The sequence below is a fragment of the Equus asinus genome, chromosome 9 (assembly GCF_041296235.1).
Source record: "Equus asinus isolate D_3611 breed Donkey chromosome 9, EquAss-T2T_v2, whole genome shotgun sequence".
NCBI classification, from domain to species: Eukaryota; Metazoa; Chordata; class Mammalia; order Perissodactyla; family Equidae; genus Equus; species Equus asinus.
Window position 1 is genome coordinate 46,383,927 of NC_091798.1, and position 9,762 is coordinate 46,393,688.

The window sequence follows — 9,762 nt, forward strand, 5'->3', positions numbered from 1 at the left end:
ACATTTAACTCATTCCACAACAAAAAGGTATGAAAAAAACTTCACCAGTATGAAGGAATCCCATCTTCTGGCATGCATGCGTCTTCCTAGGACATCTAGAGAACTTGTTTATTTTTGCTCACTAGGTCAAATTAGCATTATGTCATCAATACTGTACAGTGGACCATCATGACATTCTATGGAATATCAAAAACAATCAAAGTCACTAAATACTATATTGGGACAGAGAGCAGGAGAATTAACATAATCCAGGGGCAAGAAGGTGAATACGTACTGCTATTCATCCCACATAAAAGCAAACAGCTTTTGATCCTCCTTACTAAAGGAAATTGAGAAGAAAATCTTTGATGTTGCTGCTAATCTCTGCAATTCCTCCCAGGATGTGGTTTCGCTTCTGATTTAATAAGTTGGTCAAAAATGTGGGGGTGTTAGAGGATTCCATTTGGCTCTTCCTACGATAATGGCTCTTATTTAGTAGAACAGGGAATAAACGTTAGGGTCTTGTTAGCTGCTAGGTGTATCTATCCCAGTTATGCATTTAAGGACCAGGGAACTACAGTGTTGATCTTTAGACATGATAGAACTGCTTGCATGAGAACTCCATTTACTACCTGGCTTTCGTGAGCCTCTAATCTAACTGTAAGACCACAGTGGTGTTTCCCATCCTCTGACATCAGTGCCAGCTCATACGCTGAATCCAACAGGCCTTGAAAGGTCTGGGTATTTCCCTTTCCCAAGCCAGAGTCACTCTGGTAAAAGGCCATTGCTATGGACTGAGTTGTGTCTCTTCCAAATTTGTATGTTGAAGCCCTAATCCTCAATGTGAAGTATTTGGAGATGGGGCCTTTAGGAAATAATTAGTTTTAGATAAAATCATAAGGGAGGGCCCTCATGATGGGATTAGTGCCCTTATAAGAAGAGACATCAGAAAGCTCACAAGAAGGTGGTCATCTACAAGCCAGGAAGAAGATTGTCACCAAGAACTGAATCAGCCAGCACTTTGATCTTGAACTTTCCAGCCTCCAGAACTGTGAGAAATAAATTTCTGTTGTTTAAGCCACCCAGTCTGTGGTACTTTGTTATATTAACTTGAGCAGGCTAGCCACAGATCCCTTGTGGGAAAAGCTTGGGGAAATAATCATTATATATACTTTTGGCAGTATAGGAGGGTTTTTCCTAAAGGAGACTTGGCCTCCTTTTCAATCCATAGGCTCTAAGCCTGTGAACTGGCCTGGATTTGGGAAGTTTGTGAGGAAATACCATGTTCCATTGTGGCAACTGTCATCAGCCTTCTGCTCACTAGCTCCTGATTTGGGAGATGAGGTTATTATACAAGTCAGGTAAGACCTAGTCATCTGCTCATTTATTTAACTCCTAGGAACACCATAGTCTATTAGCCATCTCCACAGCCTCCATGGGTGGAAACCCTCTGGCTACCGTTTTGGTCTTGCAATTACATCTACCCTGCTTGTGTGTTGATTAAGTGCCACCAACTGGCATCTGCTATTCTAGAATCCTATCACCCCCACTGACACTAGGGATCCTCACCTGTGCATTTTGTATTGCCTTAGTGAAGGGAGTGTCTTCTGGACTTGCCTGGGGAATGTAATCTGGCAACAGGTTCTCTGGTCTTGCATGATAAATAAAATGTAACATTCCCACTCTCCTGAGCCTTCTGACTCCTTTGATACTCTGTCAAGAAAGTTATGGCATTTCCACCTCATTTCTATAGACCTTAATTGTATTGAAGTTTCAAAGAGCCATCCCAGAAGCATATGAAGATGGTTTTATGTATCCTTGCTTGGATGTTAAACCTAGAATAATGAGAGAGTGCTCCCAGGTTAATAAATTCCCACACGTTATCCCTGTTCCTACCAGAACATGGGTGTGTCATTTTTCTAATTTGTATGCTGTTCCCTTGTGGATCAGGGCCTGAATTTCCCCACTTAGGCTTTGCTGAGAACTAACCCTAGTTATTGGTCTGGAGGCAATGAGGGGAAGTAGGGAAAGATCTTGAGGAGGATAAGCATCGTCTTTGGAGCCACTTGCCTCAGGAGGATCCTAGGCAGGGATTCCAGGCAAGGAGAGGCTGCTCTCCTATAGCAAGGGGAGGAGAACTGTAGCAAGCAAGGAGAGCTGCTGCTGCTGGCCTTGATGTTTTAGGGGAATTTTCACATTAATCTACCTAAATGTCCCTATTCTGTGTTCCAGTGTTCTACACATTTCCTATCAGGGCTATCACTTTGTCATAGGAGACCCAACAAAGCTGGGCATGCAGCCTTTTTGAGTGTGTGACTCTCCTACCCTTATAGTTAAATCAATTAAGTCCTGGGCTTGATTTCCAGCACAATCTGCCCTGTGGCTGCAAGAGAAGAGGGTCTCTCCAGAAGCTGCCATGGAGGCCTCCTGGCTTACACAGTGTGCTTTGAGTTTATAGTTGGCTGACCTGGGATTATCATTTTCTTTTTTCAAGGCTTCTAAAGCACTTAACAAAAGCCAGTCAACTCCACGATCCTTATAATCACCACTGTCTTCATACATTCTAAGTGCCAAAACGGGGAGTTTCTCGACCTTGGCACTCTTGAAGTTTTGTGCCAGATAATTCTTTGTTGTAGAGGGCTGTCCTATGCATTTTAGGATGTTTAGCAGTATCCCTGGCCTGACCTACTAGATGTCAGTAGCACTCTCCCTTAGTTGTGATAAAAAATGTCTCCAGACATTGCTAAATGTCCCCTGGAGGGTAAAATTGCCCCTGGCTAAAAAACACTACTGGAAGCCAATGTTTCACTTTCTGCCTGCATCCCATTCTAATCTACCATGGATAAGAACTCTGGTAAGTGATGCTACTGCATGCCAGGGGTTATTACCATCCTACTCACTAACAGCAATGGGGTCCTTATCTCTGTTTGAAAGGTGAATATTCCAGTTCTAGAATCCCTTCCTTGTAAATCTGCCTTCTAGACTGCCTTCTATTTGGCAGTGGATCTAAGGGAACAGGAGTAAGGGACTGTGGAGAGTGAAACAGAGAAGAAAAGCAAATGAAAGGGTACAGCGTAGAGTTGTTTACAGTTATGGGAAATTGGGGGAATGTGTCTCAGAAATGTCTGTCTAAAGTTCAGAAGTAGAAGTAGGCAACATTTATCCATAGGTTTCTATTCCTTATTGGCTCAAGTATGCTCCATTGGGTATTAACTTCCCCACACTTCCAGATCACACATGTGTGAGTGTTGAGCACGTTTCTGTATGTGTTCCATGCCTCAGTGTCAGAGGATTCCTGGAGCAGAAAGTGAGAGTTAAAGTGCCACTGAGATTGGGCCACCTCAGAGAAGCTGGTTGCGACATCAGTGGCTGGAGTAAACAGTAGGCCCGGAGGATCTGAAGCGATGAGAACAAGGAGTCGAATTCAGTCATCCTGCTCATATATGACTGGGGAGGATGTGGCCTGTGCTTTCCCTCAGTGGATGCTGCCCAGGAGCACAAGGAAGGCAGGACCCTGGCAGCCTCATTTATAGGTTGAACTTCTACCTCTGCTCTTTCTGGCCATGAGGGCCTGAAGTCAGGTGCAGGTCACCTCCTGGCACCTGAATAATCTGATCCAGCCCGGATACTTGCCCATGTAAGCGCTAAACCAGTGGTGGGGGAAGGCAGAGGGATGAGGTTGGAAAGGTTGGCAGAGGCTAGACCATGATTGACCCTAAAACTTCTTAATTGTTACACGGATTTAGTTTGAATTCTGAGGCCAGTGGAAGTCACAGCAAAACCTGATGAGATAGAAAGGTCCCTCTGGTGGCCAAGTTGAGAATTTAAGGAAGGGAGCCAGAGTGGAAGCAGAGACACCAGGTAGGAGACTGTTGTAGGCATCCAAGAGAGTGATGCTGGGGTGGCCAAGAAAGAAGTGAATTCTAGAGCTGTTAAGGAAGTGGCAAGGACAGGTCTTGATGGCCAACTGGATGTGGGTGTCATGGAGGGGAAAGAGGTAGGGAAGACACCTAATTTGAGGGACTGAATGGGTGGGTGGATAATGGTGTCTGTCTGAGATAGAAGCATAGGAATAAGAGTAGGTTGGAAAGAAGATGATGAGGTGGGTTTGGGATGTTTTGAGTTTGAGATGTCTTTGGGACATCCGGGTAGAGACATACAGCCAATTAGAGATCTGGGCTAGAGATATATATTTGGGAGTCATGACTGCGGAGTTCCTGAGGCCTTGGGCATAGATGAGGTCATCAGGGAGCAGAACTAGTTCAGAGTTTCTAGTTGCAAGCAGGCTCAGAGAGTTGATGGGAAAGCTGGACAACCAGCAGGGATAAGCAGAAATCTGCTGGGGAGGCAGCTCTGGGTGCTGAGAAGTAGACAAATCACAGCAGAGTCCTAGCAGGACGGTCTCCTTAAGATCAAGTCTGTAGAGGCAGAACCACCCCTGGGCTAGGCTAGAAGGGCCTCTGATCTCTGTCCTCCAAGACCAAATCCAGTGGGACTGGGTGAGACTACAAAAGGAGGGCTGGGGCAGTTTGGAAGGGATCTAACCATTAGATGGCCCAGACAACCCAAGCCACTCTAGTGAATGAGTGTTTGGAGAAGAAAGGCAAAGCTAGGCCAGAGCCTTGAGGAGGCCTCAGTGACAGGCAGAAGAGTAGACAGAAACACGGGCTGAGAAAGCACAGCATGAGAAAGCACAGGGCCGAGGGGTAAGAGACTGCCCCACCCAGGAATCTTTCTCTGAGAGATGAGGCAAACTCCTGCAATCAGAGAGAAAGCCATGGGGGCTGGGAAGGGGTCACCCCAGGCTCTCTCAGCAGCTCCGGGAACCACTGAGGAGCTGGTGAGCAGCCAGAACAGCCTTTTAGCAGGGATCATGACCTGACCTCAGAAACAAGTCAAGCAGACCCGAGGGTGGGTTCATGCATGCCAGAGTTTATGATCAGATGCTGTGGGCACCAGCCTTGTCTATACTCAGATCCAAAGCTTCAGGGGTCACCTTGGCTCAGCCCAGCTTCCACCATTGCATGCCCCATGGAGAACTGGGAGTCCAGCCCTGTGCAAGAAGTTGGTGAGTCTGTAGCCTGCACTCTGGGCTGTTCTGGGAACCTTGTCAAACAGAGACAGGTTAGCTCTCTTCAGAAGAGGACTAGTCAGAGTCACCAGACCATTGGTAGGGCAGGCAATGTTCTCCAAGGAAGATGAGTACTTGCAGTTGCCCTGGCTGCCCTTGTCACCAAGACTGGCTAGCTAGAAAGTGACATTGGCAAGTTTCTCAACCTTTCTGAGCTTGTTCACAAAATGGGGATAATAACTGTACTTCCTTTTGAGTTGATGTAAGGATTAAAGAAGACTAATATGAATTCACTGAGGACTTGGAGATGAAGGCTTGAAACACATTATCTCCTGCTCTAGTTATTACTAACTTGCATCCCTTCCTCTAAGTCTGTGGCTGTGCTCTGGCTTCCCATGTAGACGTGCCTTTAGGCCAAGAATGCCCTGAAGAGTGGCCGAGTGTCCTACTGCTGCCTTTGTCGGTGAAGAAGCTGGTGTGTGGTGTGGTGCTTCAGTCTCTGAGCCTGGCTAACCAGGTCTGACTGGGAGACAGACTCACTCACAGGGCTGGTCAATTGAGTTTCTGAGCCTGCATGGCTGGGGCCAACCTCAGACCCTGTAGGAACAAGTGAGGCCACTGGTAGCCTCTCCTGGGATGTCTAGCCTCTGCTTCCAACCACAAATGGTCCACGTTAGACAGGAGCAAAGACAAAATATGGCTTCTTTGGGGACCCAAATAGAGTTTGTCACTTGTGGTAGGGGGGGCACAGGAGGACAGTCCTTGCTTTTTAGAGAGACTACTTTATTACCTTCAATCCTTTTTGGACTTCCACCTCCATTCAGAGATGCTGAGGAATGTTGTGTGGGAAAATATTGAATATTGTGTGGGAAAATGATAGACCAGGAAATTACCCAGAGTTGTGAAGAGCAAGTCAGAGGCTGGCCTGAGGCCCAAGAACAAGAAGCTGTTACCCGGGGTAAGCACGAGCTGTCCAGGATGGAACCAGAGTGCAGACAAGCTGGGCAGGGAGACCTGGAGTGGAGGAGGGGGCAGGACACTCCCTAGGTGGGCAGAGGGACTCTCCAGGCCCATAGCCTGGTCATCAGTGCAGGTCATAACACCCCCGCAACTCAGCTGTTCATGGGCTGTGAGCCCAGAGCCAGGCTACGGTGCCCCACAGAGGGGCCAGGAAGGGAGTGCCGGCCTGAAGCAGCATCTGAGCTTCTCACGCCCTCACCCCTTTCCTTGGTTCTCAAGGAGGAAGGTGGGGGAAAAAAGCTTGTCACTCAGACAACTAGAAGGAAGGACTCAGTTTTTGTTTCAAGGTCCTTGGAGGATCAAGGAAGGCTGCAAGAGTCTGGAGGAGAGCTTGATGAAGCTGAACTTACAGAGCAGGGCTGTCAGCAGAGGCCAGCAGGGGCTGCGCCTCATGGGGCCTTGTGGACTGGGGTTGGGAGTTTAGACTTTGCCCTAAGAGCAACGGGGAGCCATGGAAGCTTTAACAGACAGGACTGACATAATCCGAATTGCAGTTTAAAAAGCTCCCTTGGCTGTTGTGTGGAGAAAGGATTGAGGGGTCAGGCAGAGACAGGAAGGACAGGCAGAAGAATGTGGGGGTCTCGACTGGGGCTGCAGCTATGGACGCAGGGGCCAGTGGGCTAGTTAGGGACTAATTAGGGATGAATGCAGTCATGCCTACTAACTGGTCTCCCTGCTTCCACCTTTGCCCCTTACCGTCTATTCTCCACGCAGCGGCCAGAGTGATCCTGGTTAAACCATTAAAGTTTGGGCCACACCACTCCTCTGGCTTCTCATCTCAGAGGAAAAGCCAAAGTCCTTCCTGTGTCTTACAAGGTCAGCATGGGCAGCCTTCCTGCCCCCACATCTCTCTGACCTCATCTACTGCTCTGAACCACAAAACTTACACTACTCCAGCCATTTCTTCACTGTTCTAAGAACTCAGCAAGCACACGCCTCTTCCCCCAGCCCCGTCCAGGGTGTTTGTGATCCCTGCTCCCGCTGCCTGGAAGGCAATTTCCCTAGACACTCACATAGATGCTCCTTCACCCTCAAGTTTCTGCTCAAATGTCAGCTTATCTGTGAGGTCTTTAAAAATTCTTTATATGAAGGGATCATTTATTCTCTACTGTAATCTCCTACTTATTTCCTTTATGGCACTGCTTATAATCTGTACTATTTTATATGTTTGCTCAAAATGTTTTCCTAGTATGCAGCATCCTGTGTGGAACACAGTAGATTCTTAATCAATAATTAATTAAACGAATGAGTTGAGGCTGCGGATGCAGGATGGAGGCAGTTGTCCTCCAGGCTTTACCCTCCTTGAGGGCTTAGGCATTATGCGAACAGAAACCAGGAGAGCAATGTGAGGAGGAAAGTGGGGAGGCAGGGAGGCCCTGGGTGTGTGTGTGTGTGTGTGTGTGTGAGAGAGAGAGAGAGAGAGAGAGTGGGTGCTGGCCCCAGGGCTCCTGCACCTCTCTGTGCCTGGCCTGGGGTCTGTGCAGGATGGAGGTAGGTCTGGGCCAGGCTGTGACCAAGGAGATAACAAGTTATGCTAGAAGCACCAGGCAGGAATGGAAGGGGCAGGGTGGAGGGCATGTGGATGGGAACTACTGACTCTGCCTGGGGATGGGCAGGCAAAGACTTTGCTCTAGGGGAGGGGACAGTGGAGCTGGGCCTTGAAGAGTGAGTAGGAGTTTGCTGGATGGAGAAGAAAGAATAAAAGCATTTTGAGCTTGAAAGAAGGTCTGAGGGGTAAGAAAAGGCAAGATGGTTCAGAGAATGGGGAACTGTCTGGGGTAGCAGAGGAAGTGAGACCAAGTAGTCAGCAACCTGAGGTCAGAGAGGCTTTAAATGCTAGGCCTACAATGGATGGATCAGGGACTCCATCCTGAGGGTCCTGGGGGCCGTGGAGGGGTAGTGGAAGCAAAGGAGTGAGAGAATCCTCCAGCCGCCTGAGCTGGGTCCCAGAAATGCTTAGCAGGCAGAACCCCAGACACAGTGCTGGGTAGAATGGGATGGCTGGGGTTAGCGTGTAGAGGATGATGTCCAAGTCTCTAGTGTGAAGTCCCCTGAGGTGAGGACCTGAGAGACAGGCAGGTTTGGGGACAATACTGAGAGCTTGGTCTGGGCCATGTTGGCTAGGGGACTCTGAGTGGGGATTCTGAATCTGGCACCTCCTCTTGGAGAGAGACTTAGCTGCCCCCTGTCTCAGGACTGGGATCCTGGGCCACAGAGACCTTGTCCACAGGGACCCTGTCTTAGCCTTTTCATGATCCATCACATTTAGGCTCGCTCAGGGCCCCTGGGCAGAGAAGGTGGCTGGGGGACTGGGCAGAGCCTGGGCCTCGAAGCAGGGAGAGGACAAATCAGTCTGGCAGCTCTGGGCATCACTCCTCTTAGCTCCTGTCCCTCCCACGGTCCACTAGGGTGCCTACCTAGGCAGGGGCTGCTGTGGTCGCTGCAGCCCTGCGAGGGCGGAGCTGTTGGTCTTGGGGGGCGCTGATGCTGCCAAGGCGGCTCAAGGACCCCTCAGTTTGGGTGGGTAGTCCTTGTGGGGAGAAGGGGTGATGGTGTGTCCTGGGATTAAAGCGAGCATCTGCAGTTGGTAGATCTGCAGCGAGGGGATGGGAGTGGGGGAGCCGAGTCTCTGGCGGTGTGGGTCTGGGAGAACGGTGGGGCTGGTGCCCGTGGCTCTGGTATTTTTCCACCCACTCCTACGCCTCGTGGCTTCTCTGGCTGCCCGTCATCCTCTCTGCTCCAGCCTGTGACCCGGTGGGGCCAGGACCTTGTCTGCCGGCAAGCTGGGCGGGGAGGGAAGGGCAGACTTGTCCACCGCCGCACCCTGCTCGGGCGCGGCCGCTGGGGGCGTGAATGAGCGACCAAGAGAGTATGTGTGCAAGCGCGGCGCCGCGGCGGACGCACTCCGTCCGCTCTAGGCGGGGCCTTCCTGCTTAGCGTCTGACCCCTCGCGGAACAGAAGGGGACAAGGGGCCCAGGGTCACCCGCAGAACCAGGGCCCAGGGCTCTAGCCTCCTCTTCTCGCCTCACTTCTCACGGAGCACCTGTCCACTGCCCTGGCCTGGCTCCCCTCAGGGAGGGGAGGGAGCAGCGCAGGGAGCCTTTGGAAGGAATCCCTAGGAACTAATTAAAGCAGGAACACAAGATCTCGAGAAGAAAACGGAAATAAAAATGTACGAGAATACGTACAAAACACCTGAATAAACGCAGAGGAAGCACAGATCACAGTATTCTCCGGGAGGAAAGGACTCTACGTCATCTCTCGTCAAGTGAGTCTCTAGATTCAGGGCAACCCAAGTCACGGTTCACGAAGATTTGTCAGTTTTTCCAGAGCCTGACATACTCGGTCTAAACCTGTGACAATTGGAAATGTGTGAGAATAGCCTTGACATTTGTTAACGAAGAACAAGGAGGAGAGACTGGGATATTAAACTCAAACGGTACTAATTAAATAAATGTGATATTGTCACAGGAATAGGAAAATAAGTCAGTGGAACAGAGTCCAGTAACAAAGATTCCTACAAAAATATGAAAAGTTTCTGCCTGTCATTAAGAAGTCAAATAAATGGAAAAATGAGTTAAGGGTTTAGGGCAATTCACACAAGAACAACTCTTGGGGGAAGAAGACCATTCTATTCCCCATTAGTCACTCATCGCCCAACAGCAAACAATAAATACTTGTTGAATCAATG